General features: G+C 40.0%; 1 protein-coding gene and 1 long non-coding RNA gene across 10 annotated transcripts in view; both read left to right on the top strand.

The window, feature by feature from the left end:
• Grip1 (glutamate receptor interacting protein 1) overlaps positions 1 to 25,004 on the top strand; it is a 645,398-nt gene that overhangs the window by 264,635 nt on the left and 355,759 nt on the right. The gene's annotated exons all lie outside the window — the stretch shown is intronic.
• Positions 1,831 to 21,314, top strand: LOC131423687 (uncharacterized). Of its 2 annotated transcripts, XR_009225571.1 has the most exons (4): positions 1,831 to 8,562; positions 9,461 to 9,663; positions 9,755 to 9,838; positions 10,321 to 21,314. It is a non-coding gene; the product is annotated as an uncharacterized LOC131423687 (long non-coding RNA). The 2 variants fall into 2 exon arrangements; XR_009225570.1 differs by having other exon boundaries at positions 9,755 to 21,314.

The raw sequence follows: 25,004 nt of genomic DNA, 5'->3' as shown, positions 1-25,004 counted from the left end.
TGGTCTCCCACGTATCTTTTACCAGAAATTTCATAGGTACTTTCCTATCCTCAAAGCACAACAAAGGTGCCTAGTTAATATTAGAATAATTGAATAATGTTGCGTGGCCTTCTGGATTCCACTCCTGCCATTGCACTGAACATGACCTAGCTAAGATTATCAGTGAAACTTTAAAGCAAAGATCACCAGGAGTTCTTTAAAACTTCCTTCACTTTGTTGATCTTGCTGTTCAAGTTGGCAGTTGCTCATTACTTTGGTCTTGGAGTCTTCCCTCTGTCTTGGCATCTGTGGTCCATCTCTTTCATGGTTCTTCCCCACTTTTCTGATGACCTTCTCCTTCTGTGCCTCCTCCTGATTTAGCTCTTTGTCTTTCCTGGAGTTTGAGTCCTTGCCTTCCCACTCTGTATACTCTTTATAGTTTTGCTACCACAGATGAGTTCAGGTTCTTTATGTCCAACTGTCATCTGGGTGCTCCATCATCTCAGATTTCAACTTCTTAGAAACTGAACCTAAGCCCTTTATCCCCTATCACAAACATGTTCATTCTACCTTCCTTCCCTTTTTTAGTTAAAAGCATTATCCTGTTAAAATTTGTACAAACTAAAATTCACTCCTCACTCTCTGTATTTTCTAAGTTTTTCAATTATATTTTACCTATTCCATCAACTTTAGAGTCCCTTTGCTCCTTGGTGAGCCCATAGTTAGAGCTTAATAAATGTTTATTTTAATTTTATTTTTACCAAAGTGTAGACAACTAGAGTACAACTGGATTCCAAGGGACATATTTATCTTCAACTTTGATATGTATATTAACATTTAGGCTTACTGGAAAGATACTTGGCAGTTTATGATGCCTAGAGGCTAAAATTTTTCTGAGATAAAGTATGCTATTAGAGTCATAGTATTTCATTTCATGATTTTGACCTTGTTCATTAAAAGCAAAGTGGGCAACTGGAGTCTCAAGGATCTTGTAGAGCTGGAAATATTAGCCTGGAGTCTAGAATTCAATAACCATTGATTGCTCAGTCCAAAGCAGTTTACTGTTGATATCTTTTCCCTAAAATGAAATCAATTATTCTTGCCCGTGCACTTTTATTAACAGATCTGCTATTTGGACTAGAATAATGAATTGAAGTACAGTGGCAAATTGAAAATATAAAAAATAAAGTGTTTTCCAGTGACCTCAAAATGTTGATTTAATGATTCGCAAGGAATATCAGAGAAACCTTGGTGGAGAAGGTAATAGAAGCAATGAGAACATTTAATTGATTCTAAATAGTAACTTTAAACACTGTTTAAATGTAATATCAAAAAAAATTCTGTCTTTTTTTCATAGGGCAGAAAATTTTTTGCTCACAAAAGTTTTGAATTGACCAAAATGATTGGAATTTGCATGTTCTATGTATTTTTTTACTCAGTTTTCCTGAAACAATTACTATAAAGTGTCTTCTCACAAAGAATAAATTAAGATGAAAGTGTGAGACATTTACATTTAGAGAAGCAATTCAGATTGCATGGTATTTAAAGGAGTGTTCAAACCAGGTACCTTTAGAGTACAAATTTCAAATTTAAGAACATATTTAAATAGGCAATGGAAATTTTTTCACATGCTATAAACAACAAATGAATTATGAATGATTCTTATCTATTTCTCCAGTAAAGCCCATATATTATATTTTTATAATAAGCATTATAATTTTAATGATTTATTTCATTTTGACATTTTACAGTGTGTGTGAGTGTGTGTGTGTGTGTGTGTATATATATATATATATATATATATATATATATATTCTTTTTTAGTCCTTCTAACAATCTTATAAGGTGATTAATCAGCTGTTATTATTGTTATTCATCATTTTATAAATGAGGAAACCAAAGCACTGAACAGTTAAATGGCTTATCTAGTGTCACACTCCTAGTAAGAGTGACTCTTCCCTTGATTAATCTGTTTCAATCTTACCTGTTTCTCTCCTCTCCTTTGAACTCTTTGCAACAGGCCAATTGCACTATTTATCTATCTATGTGTGGAACACAGAAGGTGCTCAATGTGTGTATTTGTAAAATAGACTAGTCTAAACTAGATTGGCATTTCAACTCTCAGAATTTCTCTTAAAGAATCTTACCATTCATTGGGCTGGCGATGTGGCTCAAGCGGTAGCGCGCTCGCCTGGCATGCGTGCGGCCCAGGTTCGATCCTCAGCACCACATACAAACAAAGAGGTTGTGTCCGCCTAAAACTAAAAAATAAATAAATATTTAAAAATTCTCTCTCTCTTTAAAAAAAAAAAGAATCTTACCATTCAAATGCCATATTTCATCAGAACCACATAATTCATTACTATCAATATAGTTCTCTCATATCAATATAATTATGTTATTAACTTCAATATATTAAAACTGCATTTGTAAGTCCTATAAATGAAATAATTGAGAGTTGTCTTGGGAAATATAATAGAGAGGAAAAGAATGAATATTTTATTGTTAATCTACTCGGGTTAATTCCATTCTATTAGTTATATATTGCTACATGACAAATTAGCCCAAAACTTAGCAGCTTAAAATAACAATCACATTTTACAGTCTGGAGATCAGCTTAGCTAGGTCCCTGGGCTTCTGGGCTCTCGGGAAGTTGTGATCAAGGTCTAGGCTGGAGTTATAGTTACTTGTGGGCTGGACTAGGTTATGATTCCCATCCAGGCTCAGTTCCGTGACTGCAGGCAGGCCTCAGGTCCTTGCTGGCTGTTGGTTAGAGGCCTTAGCTTTGGGTTTTGTTTTTGGTTTTTTTCCTCACAAGGTTTTCTCCTTTGGGCATTCATATGTGGCAGGAGGCCTTCCTCAGAGCAGGAGAGCCAAGAGAGGGCAAGAAAGGGCATGTCAGCAAAAGCCATAGCTTCTCTGAAACTTAATCTTGGAAGTGACAGCCCATCATTCTTGGCTTCCATTCAATAGAAGAGTGTCACAGGGTTCAGCCTATACTCAAGAGGACAGGGTTATACCAGATGGTGAACACTAGGCAGCCAGAATCATCAGGTCATCTTAAAGCTACCTGCCTTCATATTAAATGTTATTGTTCAACTACAGAGTAAATCAAAAGAAATAAAATTCCGACAGAATGATCCCTGCCTTGTTCAGATTTTTTTAAGGGAAAAGTTACAGAAACTCAATTCAAAGTCACTTTAGCAGGGAAAAAAAAATATTTAAAAGTTCCCAGGGTTGTCCTGAAAACTAGGTCCAGCAAATTTCTGTTCTGTGGTCCTTTTGACACTCAACTCTTCTTTCTAACTAGTTTTGCATGGATTCTATCAACCTGTCTTGTGCTCCATGGTAACCCATAAAGTCAGGAGGAAAGGAAATGACCCAATTGACCAGATCTGGGTCACTTTCTCACCCCTGGAACCTGGGAGAACGTGACAGGAGTAAGATATCAAAGTCATATGAACTGAATGTAGAGGAAAGAAAAATTGAGGTGCTGTTATCACAATAAGGAGCATTGGCAGATGGGAAAGCAAATCACTTAGGACCCCTGCTCCTATCTGTCCCTTTGTGCCTTTACCTGTTCTGTCTCATGTGGTTTACTATGTTTTTTATTTCATTTGGCCTGTTACAACTGAGTGTCTTATAAACAGCAAGAATTTTATTTCTCAGAATTCTAGAGCTGGGAAAGTTCAAGATGAAGGTGTTGGGTGATTTGTTATATGGTGAGGTCCTGTTCCTTACAGATATCACCTCCTACACCTCTTCCTAGGGGCAATTTCCATTGGTGGGAGGGACAAGGCGGCTCTCCGAGGCCTCTTGTAAATGATCATTGATGAGAACTTCACTCTCATGAGCTAATCACACATACACACACCCAGAAGCCTCATTTTTTTCCCACACTTTCACCTTGGAGTTAAATTTCCCCATACAAGTTCAGGGTGGGGGCACAGACATTTAAACCATAGCTATGGTAGGTATACAAGATGATGTACCTTGTCTTGTTTGTAGGAATACAAAGGGAACTACATTTCTCAAGAGTTCATGCTAAACAACTGCTTAAAATCAATAACAAAAGGTAAACCACAGTTTTGCAAGACAGTTGTGTCTTATAGAATCAAAAGGCCTCCTACACATTTTTGTGTCCTCTTTCAGTATTAGTAGAGCACATACTAATATGTAGAGCATAGCCATCTAACTAGAGTTTCAGCCTGATAACAAAGCTTTATTAGTGTGTTGACTTACAGAAAACACAAGTGTGTGTGCACAGATAGTAATTGGGATCAGCTGGGGCCATTTAGGGGTCAAATACCAAGTATCCAAGGTCACTCTTGTGTAAAATTGAACCTAATAAGCTGCAGTCCCTGCTTTATAGCAGCTTATTTGTCATTGCTTTTTCATTGGTTGTATTCCTCCCCACACTTTTGAGTATCTAAAAAATGAGACCTAGGGATTTGGCCATAGCTTTTTATCTAGAGAGAAAATAGAATGGTTGGACAGCTATTGTGATTAAATTAAGTTAAATGAGGTCGATTGCAAAACCCCAAATCATTTGTCAGACCTTGGTGCAGTTTTCCACCACGCTGCAGTCTCTTGTAAACTGGGCCCTGCTCAGAATAACAGTCTTCGCCTGAAGCCTCTTGACTCCTCCTCTTCCCTGTCCTGCGAGGACCCCTGGGAGTCAGTGTGTCCCATGGCTCTCACCACTCTCCTTCCAGCTGTAGCACTTTGCAGACAGGATATTTGGTGGAGACGCTGTTCCATCAACTTTGCTTTCTTGCGTGTTTGTCACTAGACATTGTGAGGAAGTGGAGATGCTGAGAAAAACAGAACACAGGCCATGTCTGAGGATGTGATAAGAGATGAATGACATCTGGCCTGGGATCAGGGAGGAGAAGAAAGAAGCAGATTTACTAGTCCTGGATCAAGTGGCCACAGAGGTGAATTTGCCTTCTGAAACTGTTCGTTGTTCTCCTGCTGCCCACCTGTTGCCACATGGCTCACATGGTGCCCTGCCATCCAGGTCTGCCCATAATAAAATACTTATGGTCTTCATGTATTTCAAGTGTTCTACCACGATGCAAGTTCAAAATCCACCATCCTCTATCTATCTATGTACTCATTCATTCCCCGGATTTTGGTTTTCTCTATCTCCATCCCCAAATCTCAGCCTTCCTCACCTTCTTCATCCTTATCCCAATCAAAAAGGTATGCTAATAATGACATAGAATTATTTGCTAACCAAATGGCTTTCTTCTTAAAATTCACATAGGGTATATGCCTATCTGGTAATTTAGGTCATTATGGTTTCTTTTTTAATTTTTAAATTTTTATTTGTTCTAATTAATGATAATGTCAGTATAATGCATTTTGACACATCATACATAAATGGAGTATAACTTCTCATTCTTCTGGTTGTACATGAGGTGGAGTTTACAGGTCGTGTAATCATATATGCACATAGGGTAATAAAGTCTGATTCATTCTATCATTCCTAATCCCATACCCCCTCCCCTCCCTTCATTTTCTCTGTCTAATCCAAAGTACCTCATTTCTTCCATTGGACCCCCCCCCTTATTATGAATTAGCATCCACATATCAGAGAAAACATTTGGCCTTTAGTTTTTTGGGATTGGTTTAATGTTTTGCTTTTGGTTTTGTTTGTTGCTTGCTTTCGCTTATTAACCCCAATGAATCTGTAAATGATGAGATTTCAGGCAGAGTAAGACAGTTTGGGACTGGGTCACTTTTACTAAATTTTGTTAAGGGTACTCTACATAGATATGAGGACACTTAATAGATATGGGAAACTTGGCAGCCTCTTTTGACAGAAACATTTCTATCTCCTCCACTTTTCTTCTTCAACCACTTTTCAAATTTCTTCTACTTTTCTTTTTCATATCCAGCTCCTTATTTGGAATTTGAGGCCTAGGCTAACTTAGTAGAATGTTAAATCGTCAGTGTAAGTTAATGGAGTTATAAAATTTGGTTGAATTATCAATCACCAGGCATGATAGTCAAAAGAACCAGAACCTGGCAGGTAGGGGTAGTCCTAGTGTACCCAGAGTTGGTCCAACCTTTCTGGCAGCATATTCTCTTCTTCAGGGAGATAGAGGCAACAAGCACTGCTAGAGAAGGATGGAGAACACATAAAAGGCACATATGGCCTGATGAAATAACAGAAGGTCCTTACGCCAGCCAAGAGGACCCTTCACAGGGAAATATCAAAGGGGAGGTGGGAGGTCCAGTGGTGCTATCATATGCAACCAAATAAATTGCTTTGTGTTGCCTTTAAAAGCAAAGCTGTGACCAATGAGTAGGAAAGAACTTTTATTTCTTTTTTTAAAGCAATAACATGTCTTTACTGTGACCCCCTACTTGTGATGCTAGAGAAGGAACATATGCAAGGAGACCCATGATGGAAAACAGCTCATATATTATGTGTGAACTCTGGCCAGCTGGTGGAATCTGATTATATAGTGTTGTCATTATGACCAGGGACACTGGAGGAAAATGAACCTGGCTTTGACTGCCCCTTGAAACTGTGTGACTTCATCTCTAATTCTCTAAAAGGGGAATAATAATTGACCTCTCTTAAGATGTTGTGAGGCTATAAAATGAGGTGATGCATTCAAAGTGGTTAGTACAGCATCTTGCACATACTAGTTGATCGATGTTATTTTGGGAAAGTCTGAGGTCAGGGGAATCTGTGTTTGGAAGGCAAGCGGGCTTTTATCAGTTAATGATGTGAGTCAAAGTGTGCTATGTATTCATCATCTTTGGAGGATGGTTGAATTAAACAATCATTTATGCTCAATCTGATTTTTTATGTTAACAGTTATTTACTTAAAATATAAATGAGGAAGTATTGACTTCAACAAGGGGCTTTTCCCTTCTATTTTTTCCCTTTGGTCTCTCTATTCCTACCTACCTGTAAGTTCAAAATTATGACAATGTTGTAAGAAGTAAACACCATTTCTGTTCTACTGTCCTATTAACCTTGATGGTCTTGCACCATGAATGAATTGAAAGAAAGTGCACTTTGCAATGCATAATGAATGAACCTGCACTTCTTAAATGTCTCAGTTCTACTATGAATTGGATATTTAGAAAAAATGTGAGGAAATCAAACCCTAAAATAGGCTGTCGTTTGCCAAGTCAAATATGCTTCATCTGAATGAGTTTTCTTCTACTTGCATCGAACTCAAAATAGTGTTTTTCTAGCACTTGGGGGTAGGAATGGTTACTTAGATTCTTGGGGACCTAATCTTAAATATCCATGGATACTTAAGAAGAAAACTTGAAATTTATGTGTTGACCATTAATCTTTAGCCTAACTTACTATATATTGTTAAGAACATTACCAAGGAAATAGATCATTAAAAGAGGTTCTGTTTGGAAGGTCATCTCTCTGGGTGTTGAATAACTCTTGGATCTCAAAACTCAGTCACTTCACTGATAGGTAACTGCCAAGAGGAAAACGTTTCTGCCTGTTGAAGACAGCATTGGTCCAATGGATGTATTTTCCTCAGATATAAATAAGTGAAAACAGCTGGATTATAACCTGGAAACAAAGTTACTCAGGGTTTTTTACTTGTGACATTTTAACTACCAAGAAATAATACATCTGTGTACTAATTAACTCCAGCTTAGAAACATGGCAAAAAATACTATTAATTCAAGGAAGCAATATTGCCCATTGGTTAAATTCTTATACTCTAGAGTAAGAACTAATTGGAATCCTGGCATCTCTACTTAATTAATATTTAACCTTGTCAAAGTATATTAACTTTTCTAGTCATCTCTGGTTTCACCCTGTATAAAATGTGTGTAAGTGTTAGTTAGACCTGTTGTCTCTCCTGGAGATCAGATCAGATCATTAGAAATGACTTATCACAGAGATTGCTACTAGGTAAGCAGATAACTATTATTAGTCAGAGGAAAAAAAAAATGGTTTCCATGTCAAGATGCCTAGAATCTGATCCCAGCTTTAATACTATCTAGCTGTGTAATTCTGGACTAATTCAGGATTCTCTGGACCTTAGATCCTTAACTGAAGGTGAAAAAAAATGATTAGAAGATTTTGAATATTACTTCCAACTCTAAAATACTATCCTGTTTAGCAGAAGCATTGAAAAATCCCAACTAAAAAAAGAAAGATTCCAGGATTTCTAACTGCTAAATATTTCAGCCTTTACTTAAACATTCCCCTTGTATGAGAAACACCTTTTGTTTTTCCCCACCTCTATTTCCCTAGGAATTTCATTACCCCCAGTTCCAGGGAAAGGTGTTAAGGAGAAAATTAGCACCTCCTTGCTACTGTTTAAACACTTAACTGTCCTTAATTGCTCTCTTTAAAATATCTCTGTCTTCATGACCTCACAAATCCTGTCTTAATGAGATTCTTAAAATCTGTTTACCAAACACAAATTTATCTAACATTTATAAAGAAAAGTGCACAAATTCTGAATGTACCACATGATGAATCTTTAAGAAGAGAACGCATCTTTGTAAATCAAGAAGTGGATCATCACCAGAACCTCACAATTCCCAGCCTGCCTATTCCAGTCACTAACTCGCCTGGAGGTAAACCACAATCTTAATCTCTAACGTCACACCATAGATTACTTCTGCATGTTTTTGAAGTTGATTTAAATGAAATCATCTAGTAAGTAATCATTTGGAATGGAATTGTTGAGCCATAGTGCATACATATGCTCAGCTTTAATAGATACTGCCAAAGAGTTTCAAAACTGGCTGTATCCCTTTACATAACCCTTCCCTTAACCACAAAAGGGAACAAGAATTCCATTTCTGATCATCTATCTCTCTTTAAAGCACCCCATATTTTGAATTTGGTTATACCCTGAATGTACTAAATTTATGCCTGTTGTTCCTGAATAATTATTCAACTGCTTTCATTTTCAATTTGCCTTAGGTCAGAGGGTTAGAAAATGCTCTAAAATTAGATTATGATGTTGTTTATATCTGACTGTGATGAGTAAACACTCAATTGTACATTTTACGTGGGTAAATTTTATGGTATGGGAACTATATCTCAATGAAACTGTGTTGAAAAATGGTCCCAGTTTGGATGATAGACTATATGTTCATCCTACTTTTCCCATTTCTTCCATTTGCAAATAATTTTTCTAAAAAGATAAAAAGAAATAAATGAATCTGGCTGCTGCTTTGGGGGGGGAAACAGACTTTGCGTGGCATGGTTTTTGAAGTGTTTGCTAGCAAGAGATTTTCATTCGAAAGCAAAAGAAAGCAGATTATGCTACACCAATAATTAAAGTACTTTTACTGACATTGAATTGGATTTACAATTTATGAAAATTAAAGATGACTCCTAAAATACACATTCCTTATAAATTTTGCCATGAGATTGAATATTTTAACTAAAACTATGATAGCTCTATGGGAATCAAACCACTGTAGACCTTAGTGGTGAACAATAACTATTTTATCATGCTTTCAGATTTTGTGGGACAAGAATTTAGATGGAGGGCAACAGAGATAGCACGTCTGCTCCCCGCTGTCTGGGGCCTCAGCTTGTCATTGGCTTGGACTTCACTCAACTGTCAACTAGAGTAACTACACGTGGCTTCTCCCCTGGGCTAGTGTGGGCTTCCTCACAACACAGCAGCTGGGTTTCAGGAGGGAGCAGTCCAAGAGGGCAAGGTAGAAATGCATGTCATTTTTATAATCTGGACTTGAATATCATGGTTACTTTCATCCTATTCTGTTGACCAAATCACAAAATTCCACCTAGATGCAAGGGGACAGCACATGAGCCTCATCATTCCATGGGAGAAGCGTCAAGATCACATCGTAAAAAAAACGACTAGAATGGGAGGTATTGTGAGATGTATTTTTGGATCCCACTTTTATCTGGATTTTTCTCTTTCTTTTATGACTACTGTTCCTGTCCTACCCAATTTGATCTTACTGCCGTAGTTTCTTTTTTACTTTGGGGTTCTGTTCTGGACAGGAGCTGTGGCTGATCAAATTCAAAAGTTAACAGGGACTGGATGGCTCTGTACTGTTTGGGCCTTGCCATGAGCCCTTAGCCCTCCCAGGCTTTTGGAGTTTGGCAACTGTAGCCACATGATCCAGTTGGCTTGCAATACTCTGTAGTGTTGGCTCTTTGGGAATTCTGCTGTTCTCAGACACCTCTTTACTTCTCCCTGCTTCCTGTTGTATAGATGTTGGTATTGTCTTTCTTAGTGGCTTGTCCTTACTTGTTTGTCGTTTAGAGTTTGTGAGATACATTGCCTCTTAGTTTGGTGTAAAAGTTGGCCATAGGGTTTTGATTGCATTGCTCTCTCTGTTTTTTAGGTGGGGAGTTGGGAAGACCCAAATTATGACCCCACTGTCATCACCATGTTATCTGAATTCACCAGGAGTATCCTTTTAAGAATATGAATCCCTTCGTGTTCCTGCTGCTTGCACACACGAGTGGCATCCCACTGCAACACTTTACCTTGAGCACTGGGCACATGGGGATTCCAGTCTGCTCCTCTGCCCTAGCAGACCATTCCCTACCCCATCACTGCACTCCCCATACTAAGCTCTCTATTCCTCGAGAGGAGCTCCAAGTTTGCCTGAGGGCCTTTGCACAGGCCTGGCTGAATATTTCTTCCTATGCAAATTTTAAAATATATATATATATATTTAGTTTTTGATTGTAGTTGGACATAAAACCTTTATTTTATCTATTTATTTTGATGTGGTGCTGAAGATCAAACCCAGGGGTCACACGTGCTAGGCAAGCGTTCTACTGCTGAGCCACAATCTCAGCCCTCCTATGCAAACATTTTAACTGCCCTGTCCTCAAACAGATACTTAATTTCTTGTCATAGTGGCTCTCCAATCATATGCTCTCCAACCACAAACATGTGGTTCCATTTTATTTTCACCACTGCACTTATTGTTAGATGATATCATTTATGTTTGTTTATTGGGTCCCCTACAACAAACACTAACATGTAAGGAATCTCTTTAAACACTGTGTTCCTGGTGTCTGGCACTCAGGAGATGTGGAATCAGTGAGTGTTTGAGAAGTGAGTAACCAGCGTAGGTTCCCTGATACATACTATCATTATAATCTCTAAGCTGCTTTGTCTTGTGGATCTTCATTTACTAAAAAGCCTTTTTATCTCTAATATTCTTGGATATAGTAAACCTGTGACATTCATGAGGAACATGCCTACGGGGACTTCTTCTATCCACAGAGTCACAAATATAACGTAACACTTCCTCCATAAAGTGCAGTAAGTGTAACTGAAAAATTTAAGTGGCCTCTTAATGTTTCTTTGAATACAGAACTAAAATCATTTCTAAAGCCATTAAAATACATTCAGCCACTAAAATAAATGCTACAGTACATTACACAAGGTTTTTATTTTCAAGAGGTTCTTATTATTCCCCTCAGTGCCCTATGGTTTGGCAAATAGGAAAGTCCAGCTTAATTTGAACACTTGCCATATTGACCTAGAGTAGAAAAGACTAACTGTCCTTGGGTAGCTTAAATCATATTTCACCTTTTCATTGGGAAATTATCTGTTAACAAAGGAATATTTCTATACAGCATTACTTTCTTGGTTGAAAAGGTTTTCTGGTTCCTCTGCTTAGGGAGAATGCTTCTGAAGTTGTGTGAACAGCCCATGCGCCTTGCTGTCAATCTCCCCTCTTCCTCACAGTCTCAAGCAGAGACTGACTGGTCAGAGGTGAGATTAATTCAGGCTCTGCCCTCCCATTTTGATCACCTGTCACATCTGGACAATGTTGGCACAAGCTCCACAGCTTCCAGTGGACTCTCATGTCCCTTTCTTGTTCCTTTGAAAGTTTTCACAGCTGAGCAACTTTGTTACCTTTATAAAAAACTATTTACCTATAGAATTTTGGTGTCATAGACTGGAGTGCCTCTAACTCTGCATTGAAAAACTAATCTTTTATTCCTTCACTTAACTCCAGTTTATATTTTTATTGCAAGATTTGTGTCTTTATTGGGTGTTTTACTTTCTTTTCCTTTCTCATAAGCAACACAACATGCACAGCATGCAGAAGACACCACTCTCCTGCTGAGCACTCATAGTTTTTGACTAGTTTTATAAATTGTTTCCTCAGAAAAATATTCCAGAACTTTAGTGGACATTTTATGTTCTACCTTTGTGTTCCAAGCACCTTAAATATATTTATCTCATTTAATTTATACTACACTCCTGTAGGAGATGAGGATTAAATAGATGATCATATCCCCATATTACTAGCACAGGAAACTAAGGCTCAGAGAAGTAAAAGCAAAATTGACTTCTATCCTAGATCTGCCTAACTTCAAAATCTCTTGGCCATCTCTCTCTCTCTGTAATATTATTTTTTCAAGGAGATATATATATTTAAAATGTGGGTCCTATAAAATATGAATATATATGTATGAAAATAAAATATGAGACCCACATTTTAAATAGTCAAATGATCCAGGTGAAATTAACTTTAATTACATGTCTTATACCATATATCAAAATAGCAATGATTGCAGTCTGCAACAAGAGAAGATCATTAATGGGCCATTTTCCTTTCTTTTGCACAATTCTGGAATAAAATTTGGTCTATATTTGACATTTACAGGCATTTCAATGTGATTTAACCATATTTCAAGTGTTCATTACCTATGAGTGGCCAGAGGCTACTTCATTGGATTTCAGGGAGAGAGGAGGGGAGGGGTGGGAGGACAAGAGAGAGAGAAAGTAACCCCTGTACTTCTGATTCTCATTCTCATTTCCTCAGTCTTCCTTCTCAAAGCAAAATGCAATTTCTTATGTGATTTTCAGTTATTCTACAATGATTCTATATTGGATGTATTTTTACTTACCTTTTTATACAAATAGAGACATACTGTACACATATTTTATTGTTTTTTATTTAACACTGTACCTCAGAGAGTCCATTCCTAGTACTGTGTTTGTGTAGGTATGTATGGGTGCATTGGGTTATGTAGGTTGTGTGCATCTATGTGTGTGTTCCATTTTGTTCAACAAATATTTATTGATGACCTCATTTGTGCATATACTTTTCTAGGGACTTGGTTATAAAATTCATAAATGCCCTGGCCTTCGTAGAGTCCATGCTTTAGAGAAGAGAGACAGTCAACATCTATGTAAGTTACATAGTCTGATGGACGATCATAAGTACTATGAATGAGAAGGAGGAGAAAAACATGCATTGGGGGCAGTTTTTATAGAGAATAAGGTGCTCAGGAAGACCTCATCAGGCAGGTGAGATCCTCTCCCTGTCCTGTGGGAGGCAGGGGGTTACCCATGGGAGAGGAGCGTTCCAGGCAGGAGAAAGGAGTGTGAAAACTAAGATGGGAGGGTGCCTGGCACACTAGAGGAGCAGAGGGCCTGTATAGCTGAGTGTAGGGAGACAGGGAGCATCTGAGTGAACAAGTCAGCGAGGGAGGGTCAGGGCTTTTGCTGGGCTTTGCCGTCTTCTGTAATAACTAGACTTTCACTATAAACACAGGCGTCTGCTATGTTCTCATCAGCAGCCAGGAACTTTTCCCTCTGTGGATGTATCTTACTTTATTTACCAGTCTCCCATTGAGATGAATACCTAGGTTGTTTCAGACATGTTTTAATTATGAACGATGGGACAGTAGATATCTTTGAATCTACATGGCTTTGCACACGTATTGACTTACATATAGGATGGATTCCTAGTTGTGGAATAACTGGATGAAGGAATTCTTATTTCTAATTTTCTTAGATATTGCCAAATGGCCCTAAAAAGAGGTTAAGCAAATTTCCATTTTCAATGTGTGATAGCAATTTTTTTTCCCTGTTACTGCTATAGTAATTAAGGGACAGTATAATTTTTGCCAATCCTATAAGTAAAAGTGTTCTCTTATTGGCAGCACTTTTGAGCAATCCCTCTCCACTCTAATTCACATAATAAATGTAGACTCTACCCCACACTCCTCTCTTCTTGGGGCTCCCACATGGGTTGGCACTTTACATCTAGAGCAGTATATATATTGTTTTTCCTTTTTAAATTTGTTTTCACAGTAACCTTTATTCTATGTATTTATTTTTATGTGGGGCTGAGGATTGAACCCAGGGCCACACACATGCTAGGCAAGTGCTCTACCACTGAGCCTCAGCCCAAGCCCTATTGCTTTAACTGTTCATGTCTTCATGTCTCAAGAGCAGGGTTAATTTCCTATTTCTTATACCCTTGCCACTGACTAGAACTTTGCTTAACACATAATAAACAGTTATTATTACATTTTTTGCCAATTGACAAGTAAATGACTTAATTCTGTTTTAATTATGCTATATAATCTTACACTTGTGTTATCAATTTAGTAATTAAAATGACAACAATAACTGTCATTGAAACATTTTGATTTATTGAATTACATATTCTTGACTGCTGGCTGAGAACAATTATGTATTCCATCTGTAATGCCCAGAATGGAAATGGTCAATTGGTTATCTCGTTTCTGATCTCCAAAATAAGCATTTCTTTAAATATACAAAAACCTAGAAGGACTGAATTAGACACCTATGTAGGTGACAGTAAATACACTTTAACCAGGTTCCTGTAGCTTAATCTGCTTCTATCTGGTTTATCATCTTGCAACTGAGCAGCAATTTCTGGTGTGTAGCCTCAGGCATCCGGCTGCTGAGGTCATTAGGCTAGTGGCTATACTGTCACTTGGTTTTGAGAATCTTGAAAATGTGATTTGAGAATGCATTTAGACAGAGGAGTGAGTGCCAGGTCAGGAAGATGTGCAGCATTTCTTAGGCTGTTTCCCAGCATGCTCAGATCCCTGGAGATGATAACAAACATTCCATTTTGGAAAGGTTTTTCTGTGTCTCCTTCCTTCATGCATAGTAAAGGATTTTGCAAAGCCCCATAGAAAATTCTTTATCCCTGTGTTCCTCAAATTGACTTGACCACAAAAAAATTCTATTTTCCTAGTAATACCTATCAATAAGTCACAGAACATTAGTTTTCCATGAAATAGAAGAGGAAAACAAGAGCAAATTTTTCTGTTTTTCATTTTTGTACCAATGGAGGTGAGTTATATAAATTCATAAATAATTATCACTAAATATATGCCTTTTACATTTCTATCACGTAATCATCCAATGAGGGGCCCCTATTGAATTATGAGTTTGTTTGTTGCTGATTGAACGCAGAAATAGGCCACAGATGAATAGAACATTTTTATTTAGTGATCTGCTTTTTAATGAACTACATCCTAGGACCAATTAGAAAGATTAAAGCTAACCTGAGAGTTTAGAAACAGTCCTAAGCATGAAAATTGGCATCTGAGTTTAGGAATGATTAAAAAAATTTAATCCAACTCTATTAATTTCTCCTAACTGTGCAACATTTTCAGATATGTGAACTGTTTCCAGAGGAATGCTTCTAAAACTTCTGTGTTCTCGAAGATGCCAACTGCTGACTGCTCTTGCTTGTATTGTGAATTATGGAGATTTATTTAACAGACACTCAACTTTAATTTGTGCATAAAAATTCTTCAGTGCCCCTCCCCTGTGTTATAGCTTGCAGTTTTTTAGGCTCTCTAATGCACTCACCTTGCTTCTTCCTTTTCTCCTCATTTTTCTCTCTTCCCTCTCTGTGCTCCTTAAAGCCATCCACTAGGCAGGCAATTAGGGACTGAGCACAGATGCATCCTTTAATTTAATTTCACATTCCATCATCTGAAACATGACCGAGTGTGTGCTGCTTTTGGCCTGCAGAGTGCTGGGAAATCAATATGTTAATTTACCTTCATCTTTTCAAATCATCTTTTAGAGAGCAAGCCCCTCCTGTGAAGAGACTCCTGCTGCAGATGGGGCAGGGACTGTAAGAGACACTGACCCAAGTACCGGTATCCTCATGGTCCCTCAACCATGTTAATGAGTTGTGTTCTAAAGTGTATTTGAATTACTTGAAACTTTAAACATTTTCTTTTCTCCTGCTGAAATATATTCATAGTTATTATGATTCCAAGTGCCCCTTAAAACCCTCCACACCCCTAGTATATGTAAAAATACACCTGAAACAGCTAATACACAAGGTGGCAATGATACAAATGTAGTTCTAGTTCATCTGTTCTACTGGCGGGGTATTTCCATTAGTGAATTCTATGGTTGAATTCTTTGTTTGCATCCAGATCATATTGTTGATTCATCCTTACCTTGTGGTAAAGTGAAACCTCCAAGGATTTTCCTACATCAAATGATCCAAGGTTAAGGCTATACCTCCCCACCCTCTTTTACCTGTACAATGAAAGTGTTTTACATTAACAAAAGCATATCCCTGTGGCATTCTGCCCTTGCCTGGTTTGTCTCATTGTTCATGCAAGTGGAGAGCTTTAGGAGTCTTCTTTTACCTGCTGTCCAGCACATTCACTTGAACTCAGTTGTGTCACTTTCATACTGAGTTAGTTTTATTTCTGCCTTTATGCAAATCTTGAATAGAAATATGAGGTGTGGCGGCTTTAAGAGCTTCAATTTTCAGAGCATTTTCACAAGCAAACATTCAGTCAAGCCTCCTTCAAACCTTGGGAAGTGGACTGAGCCAGTTAATGGGGTCTCCATTTCTGCGGATGGCAAACAGAAGCAGTGGGTCGCTCCTGTCTCACAATGAATACATGACGGCTCTGAATAGCACTCTGGAAGCATTTGGCTTTGTCCTTTTTCTATTACATGACTAATAGCTCACTGAATTTATTCTCAGATATACTGTTTTCAGTTTTTTTGAACTTTGATAAATATTCCTTTGATCCCGTCTTCTAGTACCATTCAAGTTTCCCATGACCACGCAGAGATTAACCACAGAGGTTCTTGGATCATGCTTCATCTTTTGTATCTTCTCATGGAAACTATTTGTGTCTGAAGGCTTGAGTGCAGTTAAACTGCAGCACCAAGCTTTTTCCTGAGTATCTTTTCACCTATTATGTTTTTACGGATAGAGGAAATGAATGCAAGGGAGCTTGGGGCTTCTGTTTGCTCTTGCTATTTTCTTAACATTACAGCAATTAAATGCCTCCCCGAGCAAAAACAGTGATTTGTTCCTTTCTATGTTCTTACTGTGACTAGAACTAATATAATTAACCTCAACTTTCCAAGGTCCCACTGACCTAAGGGTAAAGGAAGGTCTCAGTAACTATGAAGATGGCATTTCTGTGCTCTGGCCCACTTCACCCATTGAATTCCCTTAAGAGAACATCACTCTGACTGCTTTTGGAAGTTCTTTGTCTACTTAGTCTGGAAAATTCTGGTTTCCTGGCTGCCATGTTTGGGGAAGGACCTCCTGTCTTGTAGCTTTATGAGTCTCTTCCCACTCCTAGTGCTCTGAGGCATGGCTGCCAGTATGGGCTCAGGCCTACTTTGGGTTTCCGGTGGGTTCTAAGAATCAAACTCAATAGACACAGCACTTTCCTTTCTGTTTGTGCTATGCTTTGTCACTAGGGCTTAAGAGCTGGGCTGCTCTGTGCTTTCCAAAGCCTATGGGCTCCAGGTCAGCAGTGTGTTCCTATCACCAGTCCCCAGAGCTCCGTCACAAACTAATGCAACATCAGGCACCCCCTAACCTGGAGCCCTTATCTTATCTTTTAGACCAAGCCTTACATAACACCAGGCTTTTCACTTGGCACATGCTGTTCCGTTGGTTGTTTTCCACCCTTCTGTTAAAGACGTACCCCATTAACGTCTCAGACTGCCCAGCTGTGACTGAAGATGGACGCCAACAGGACTGATGCTCTCAATCTTAGACCCCATCAATAAAACATTCTTTGTGATGTTTTCAGCAATTTTCTAAAGGATCTGATTTATTCAGGGTTTTATACCCCTCTACTGTCCTTTGGGGTCACATTTCAGTATTTATTTCTTAATTATGTTCCAGTTCTTCCATTTCTCATATAATATCTAAGCTCACCAAGGAGTCTCCTGCTTAGTCGCTCTCTCTACTGAGAGTCAGATGACAGTGGAGTGCTCCCGCTCTACATGTTATAGGGTTAGGTTTACATTCTGGCTTTGCCACCTATGAGCTCATGACCTTGGACAACTCACTCAATCTTATCAAGTCTCAGTTCCCTAAGCGCAGGGGTCTATTAGAGAATAAGTTAGATAACCACATAAAATTTCTACTCCATATCTAGAATACAAGTTTTCAATAAGCCTTGGTTATTTGTTTTTCATCACTGTTATTACCACATTTTAGTTTTCTTCTTGACATCTGTCCTTTTTAATGAGTTTTTTTTTTATATGTTTAGGTGCTGTTTTAATAAGTTGGGACACTTTTCTAAAACTTATGGCACTTGTAGTGAGCCTCTATGGATTTATTTATGGCACTTGTAGTGAGCCTCTATTCTGTATTAGATCTGGGATTCTTGGCTATATGTGGCCCAGACCCTAAGGACTTTGTCTCTTTCTAGAGTCACTGAAATAACTTTTCATGTTTACTTGAGGCTTAGGAAAATTAATATTTTTCCAAACTAACAGAAGGAGACTCTTTAAAAAGCCAAGTCACTTGTATAACTATGCATATTTGGAGTGAGCCTAGGTTCTTTGAGACTCCTTTGCACTGGGATTGTCCAGAAGCAAATTGCCTCCAAATCTCTTTGGAACAAAAGGAATCCCAAATTTAATTCAGCCTTAACATATACTTCATAGATCTGTAGCAACAGAAAACATATAGACCTTAATTTAAGATAAATTCAATGCTTCATCATTTGCTCATACACAGTTGCTCCATCTCTGTGTATGTGCAAGATCTTGCAGGCTCATGGCCCAAGATATTCATTTAAATATAGTTGAGACTTAATGGTGCAGTGTGTTACCACATTATATTTGAGTACGAGGTTGGAAAAATCTAATAATGAGAATAAAAGTATCATTAAAAGTGGATTTCCTTTAAATAAGCATTTTCTGAATTTAAGTAGGAAATTAAGACTTCAAAAGATGAAATGGACTGTGGCATTGAGTCTTTGGCATGTCTCTGAATAATAAGCCACAACACATAGGCCAACTAAATAGGTTTTACAAATAAAGTAAATGGGGGTTGCTAGTGGGATGAGGTGGGGTATGGCTTGTTTGATTAATAAACATAAAGGAGAGAAAATCCATCAATCATAGTAAAGTGAAAGGAGATTCCTGATCCATTCAGCCTCCCCTTACAAATTTCATTGCACATTGCCCTTTTTCAGTCCCCTGCTTTTCTCTGGCCATTTTGTGAACCTCTTTCATTGCCCTGCCTCAACTTCCCCAGTGGGTCAGCCTCAGCACTTTAGCTCCAGCCTCCTATTTGCCATTATCTCTTTCAAAAATATAAGCTGTCTTCTCCATCATATACAAGATTTGTATTCATCTACTTTTTCTTGTTCTTAACAAGAGTAACTTTCACAGAATAATCTTGGGCATGACCCAGCTATAGAAAATTAGTTTTGTAGTACTTTTGTTGATGAACTTCATATGGTTCATACTATCCATCCAGGCACTCCTGAAGTTTAGCTGTCCTGAACAGGAACTCTCAGATTTTGAAGTATGACAGAAATAAAGGACTGGCTTGTCCTATTGTTCCCTTGGTTAATTGTTTGCTTATTCTTTTATTCCATTCTTTATTTAGCATTTGCCATGGCAATAATAATAATAATAATAATAATAATAACCATTTATCTAACACTTGCTATGTGCCAAGACACTGTGCCAAGTGCTTTTTATGCATTAGTTCATTTCAATAATCTCATGAGTTAAGCACTATTATTACCCACATTTTACAGGTGAGGAAATGGAGGTACAATGCGATTCAATAATTTCTCCCAAGGCCACCAGCTAATGAGTAGCATATTTGGGATGCAATCTTGTATTTAATAGCTCTTATACCCATCCTTCAATTACTAAAGTAGTTTTCAAATTATAAACAAATAAAACATTCTATTATTCGCTGCTCATTTATTAAAGCTGAGAGTGTAGGCAAGGTAGGATAGGAGAGAAAACATCTGCCTTTTCTAATTCTTCGCTGTTATTTTTTGTGAGTCCAGATATGGGAGTTGGTGTAGCCAGGAAAACATAACATATATTGGGGGGAAAAAATGATTGTTAAACAGTGAATTTGCTGGGAAGGGAGAGATTTTTTCCCCCTATTTTCAGAAGGGTTGCAGCAATAAGACAGGTAATGAAGGGTGGTGTTCAGTACACTAGACTTTTCTCTGTGGCTGAGTTAATTCTCAGTGTGTTCTGAAATGCCAGTTGTGACCTGGACCCCTGACCCAGAATAATGCAGTGAAGAAGCCTCACGTCAGGGAACTTACTCCTTCCTCTTTCTCCGGTTAGAGTCTGGTGGCCTTTCCCTGCCTGCTTCATTTTGGTTAGCAGGGGAGAACTGTTTTGTGTGCACACAGGAAGAGGAGATAAAGCATCATTTCTTAGGGCAGAATCACAGGGTGGCAGGGGTATTGATGTGAAGTTCAAGGGGCTTCATCTATAGTGATTGTGACCTGAAACATCTGGAGTAGAGCCTAAGAGTCTGCACTTTCAACAGGCGCACCAGGAGATTCTGATGACAGTGCTCTGAAAAAGGCCAAAGAAAAAGAACATTTCCACTGTGGGAAATACTCCAACTGCTGCATATATTTGATGGCGGCCATCGGCCCTCAAAGTGAAGTCCCTGAACAGCATCCACATCATCTGGGAACTTGTTAGAAATGCCAAGCCAGAGCACTGAGTCAGAAACTCTGGGACAGGGCCCAACTGCCACTTCACAAGGGCTCCAGGTGATTTTCACAGACCAAAGTGTCCTTGTAGAATTCCATATCACTGGTTCTCAAATGTGGCTCCATACTGAAATTCCCCACAGAGGTTTAAAATCTGGGTCACATACCCAGAGATGCTGATTGAGAGGATCTGGGATGTAGGCTCATTATAGTATTTTTAAAAAGGATTCCCAGCTACTCTAAGGTGTAGAAAAATTTGAGAACCATTGGCTATAGTTCAGTTTACCAAAGTTTGGGGTCTCTGTTATGTGAAAACTCTTGAAGGCAAGCATTATACCCCAGTCACTAATAATGAAATGGCACTGTATGAAGTAAAGAATAAATGTTATGTATAAACGGTATCTAGATGACATGTTTATGTTCCATAATCTACCTTTACATTTTAACATGATCGTGGAAAATGTAAATAACTTTCTCCAAGCCACTGGAAATACCAAATGAAGTTGGAACAAGAACACACCCTCCCTACCTTCCTTCCCCTACTGGCCAGTCTCCTGGGTCATTCAAGCTCCCACATCATTGGCTTCCTCAGTTCCCTCAGGTGCATTGCCGCGTCCGGCCAAGGGAGCCGAGTCCGGCGAGGGACGGCGAGGTTAAAAGACACACAGGACACCAAGGTTCTTCATCCAGGAGTCAATAATAATCTTTATTGCTAACACGCCTTTTTTTATACCCCAAGCAGCAGAAGTGGAAAACTACCCAAAAGCAGGAGGGAGGGGGGAGAAATTTAGTTTCAACATCTATTATTGTCAGGTACCGAAACCTCCCTTAACAATAAGTCCATCAGACCAGAAAAGGTCAAGGCATTCCCGTGGGATACATATGTCTCAGACGGACAAGCAGGAACAGAAAAACCGCAAGTTCGCCATGGCCTTGTGAGCTGGCCACACTGGCATGCAGAACAAACTAGTGGAGGTAGGGCTCCAGGGGCCAAGGTGGACCTGTTGCCAACAAGTCCCCCTCTTTTGTTTTTTGCATGCCAGTGGGAATCAAGTAGCCCCTGTCTTAGGTCGTTCACAGCCCTTGCGATGCTTACCCGTCTCTGGGAAGGCCCCGATTCCCTGTCTTAGGTCGCACAGCAAGCGTGAAAGTTGCCCGTCACTGGGTACTACAAGATCAGCTCAAGGTGTTATGACCTATCAAGACATTATTGCGGTAAACGCTTAACCGTCTCCACCTACGGGACCCATGACCGTCACCACCGAATGGCAGATGTGATTGGACCGAGAGATTAGACAGCAAAGATCCTAATACAGGAAGGCAAGAGGGAGAGGTATGCATAGAGAAAAGATATGGCAGGAGTTCTTCTTTTAAGGAGGACACTCATCTTCGGATAGGTCTGAAGTATATCTCAGAGAGGCGATCATCCATCTTCAAGCGTTGATAGTGAACCTGTATCGGCTTAGAGGCTAAGATATTAATTTGATCCTTAATGAATTGTACTATCTTATTTACAATGCAGGGTCCTATTGCCACTACTAGAAGGAGGCCTAACAATGGTCCCAATAAGGGAAGAAGATAAGGCAAAAATCCATTAAGTCCAGTCCAGAGAGGGTTCTCAAATAATTCCCTCCTCCTTTTTTCTAGGTCTTCTTGGAGTTGTTTAATTTTTGTGCGAACTATGCCAGACTTGTTAGCATAAAAACAGCACCTCTCCCCAAGGGCTAAACAAATTCCCCCTTGATTGGCAGTAAGCAAGTCTAAACCCCGCCTGTTCTGAAGAACTACTTCTGCTAGAGAGTCTATCTGGTCTTGTAGGTCCTGAAGAAGTCTCCACTTCCCAGACCCCTTTTGTATAACAAAAATAGGGGTATTCCAAGGGGAGGTAGAGGGCACCACGTGTCCTAACTTAAGCTGGTCTTGAACTAATAGGGAAGCGGCCTGTAATTTGTCCTTAGTTAGGGGCCACTGTTCTACCCACACAGGGTCATCTGATAACCAAGTAATGGACAGTGGAGGTGGCCGCACTTCAGTGGCCCCTAGGATAAATTTCCCAGTCCTCTCCGGTCTCTTCCCCGCCGGGTAACCTGTTCTGCTGGATCCACGGGTGATATTCTGCCCTCATGTCTCTTTCCTAGTCCCCTTCCAGGGATCCATCCCATGTCTAGCATTGCATCATTAACAAAGTCATTATTTCCTTTCAAAGTCTGGGTAGTGAGAATAGCCCCCATTTGATGAAGCAAGTCCCTCCCCCAAAGGTTCGTGGGGAGTCCAGTCACCACATAGGGCTGGAAATGGCCACTATGTCCTTCGCCATCTCTCCATTTTAAAAAGGAGGCACTTCTTTTTGGTCGGGTCTGTCCTATCCCCTGTAATATGGCCGAGGGACTCTGGAGGGGCCAGGCAGGTGGCCATTGTTTTTCAGAAATGACAGAGACATCCGCCCCCGTATCTAGTATTCCCTTGAAAGCCTTGTCCTGTATCTCAATGGTCAGGTTGGGACGCGAATCCAAATGAGCTACCCAAAAGGCCTGGGGAGTTCCAGTGGAGCCAAAGCTGCCGTCGCCCCGGGACCCACGGAGGGCGTGCCCAGGAATGGAAGCTAAGGGTAGCAGCAGCAATTGAGCTATACGCTCCCCGGGGGGAAGAATAACAATTCCTTGGGTAGCTTCTACTACTATTTTTATTTCTCCCTGATAATCAGCATCAACAACCCCCGTAAGAATCTTCAAGCCCCACTGAGTTGCGCTACCTCGTCCCAACACTAGTCCCACCGTCCTCTCTGGCAGGGGTCCAAAAACCCCAGTAGGCAGCGTCTGAGGTCCCATTTGGGGAGTTAATACCGCTCGGGAGGTGGAACTGAGGTCCAGTCCTGCGCTTCCTGGTGTTCCCCTGGGGAGTTCCCAGATAGAAAGGGGTTGGTCAGTGGGAGGCGGCGGAGACGCCCACTCCCTGGGGCACTGTTTCGTCCCTGCATTGCCCCGTACACTTTGGCTTCCGGGGCCCGGGGCGGGCCCCTGCTCCCGTTTCCCGACGGTATTGGGTTACCCTGGATGTCAAATTTTGACCTGCACTCACTGCTCCAATGATTTCCTTTATGACATCTAGGACAAAGTCCAGGCATCCCTCTGCCAGCACCCTCGCTCCTTTCCGGGCAGTTTCTCCTTATATGTCCCTCTTTCCCACACTTAAAACACCCCTTAGAGCGGGTTCCCCTGTTATCAGCTTTTTGCATTCCAGTCTTAAGGGCAGCAGCCAAAACCTGACCAGTAATATGAGGCCCATCTATATCTTTGCATGCTCGAATCATGTCATCTATACTTTTGGCCCGGGAGGACTTAATAGCATTTTGGCAGTAAGTGTTAGCGTTTTCATATGCCAGTTGTCTAATAAGTGGCATAGCCTGTTCCAGATTAGGGAATATTTTTCCAGCAGCCTGCATTAGGCGGGCTATAAAGTCTGAATAAGGTTCAGAGGGTCCTTGAGAGATCTTGGAAATTTTTGCTTCAGTCTTAGAAACGGGCAGGGCTTTCCAGGCATGGACTGCAGCTGAGGCTATTTGAGCATAAACACCTGGGTCGTAATTAATTTGTTGGCCTATGGTGGCATACTGCCCAGTTCCTGTCAACATTTCAGCATTTCGCCGTTGATGGCCCGCATTCAGGTTAATCTGAGCCAGCTCGCGGCACCTTTCATGATATTCACTTTTCCACAATAAGAAATCCCCTCCAGATAACACAGCCCTGCAAAGTTGCTGCCAATCATTAGGTATTAGTTGACTGGCTGAGAAGGACTCGAAGAGGGTCAATGTGAAAGGGGCATGAGGTCCATAATTAATGACCGCCTCCTTAAGCTGTTTTATGTCCTTGAAGGCTAGGGGGACATGGGCTCTGGCCGGCTGTCCATCAGCATCGGCGTTTTCAATCATTGGAAAAACCTGAGCCGCTCTAGAACCCCAGTGGACCCCCGCCCGTCTAGTAGGGGCGTCCTCATTCCAATCAGGATTATAGGGAGGAGGTGCGGCAATTGAGGGGGCCCTAGGCACCCTCACATTTGCCCTTTTAAGGCGATGTTCTAGTTCCTCTATCTCCCTTTCTAATCCCTCCTCTTCCTCAGAGAGAGAACTGAGGTCCTCAGGATCATTTTTGGGCTTAGAAATCTGGAGGTGTTTCCTACCCCCGAGCCCGAGTCCTCAAGAGGACCCTCATCCTTTAAGGATTCTGCCATTTGCTCTTCCTGCACCTGATTAAGGGCCTGTTCACATTCAGCAAGCTGATCCTTGATCTTTACT

Source organism: Marmota monax, unplaced genomic scaffold (genome assembly GCF_021218885.2).
Source record: "Marmota monax isolate L192 unplaced genomic scaffold, Marmota_monax_Labrador192_F-V1.1 WCK01_AAM20220418_F8-fsc00056, whole genome shotgun sequence".
In the NCBI taxonomy this organism is placed as follows: Eukaryota; Metazoa; Chordata; class Mammalia; order Rodentia; family Sciuridae; genus Marmota; species Marmota monax.
Note: the sequence above shows the minus strand (reverse complement) of the source record. Positions and strands in the feature narration are given on the sequence as shown.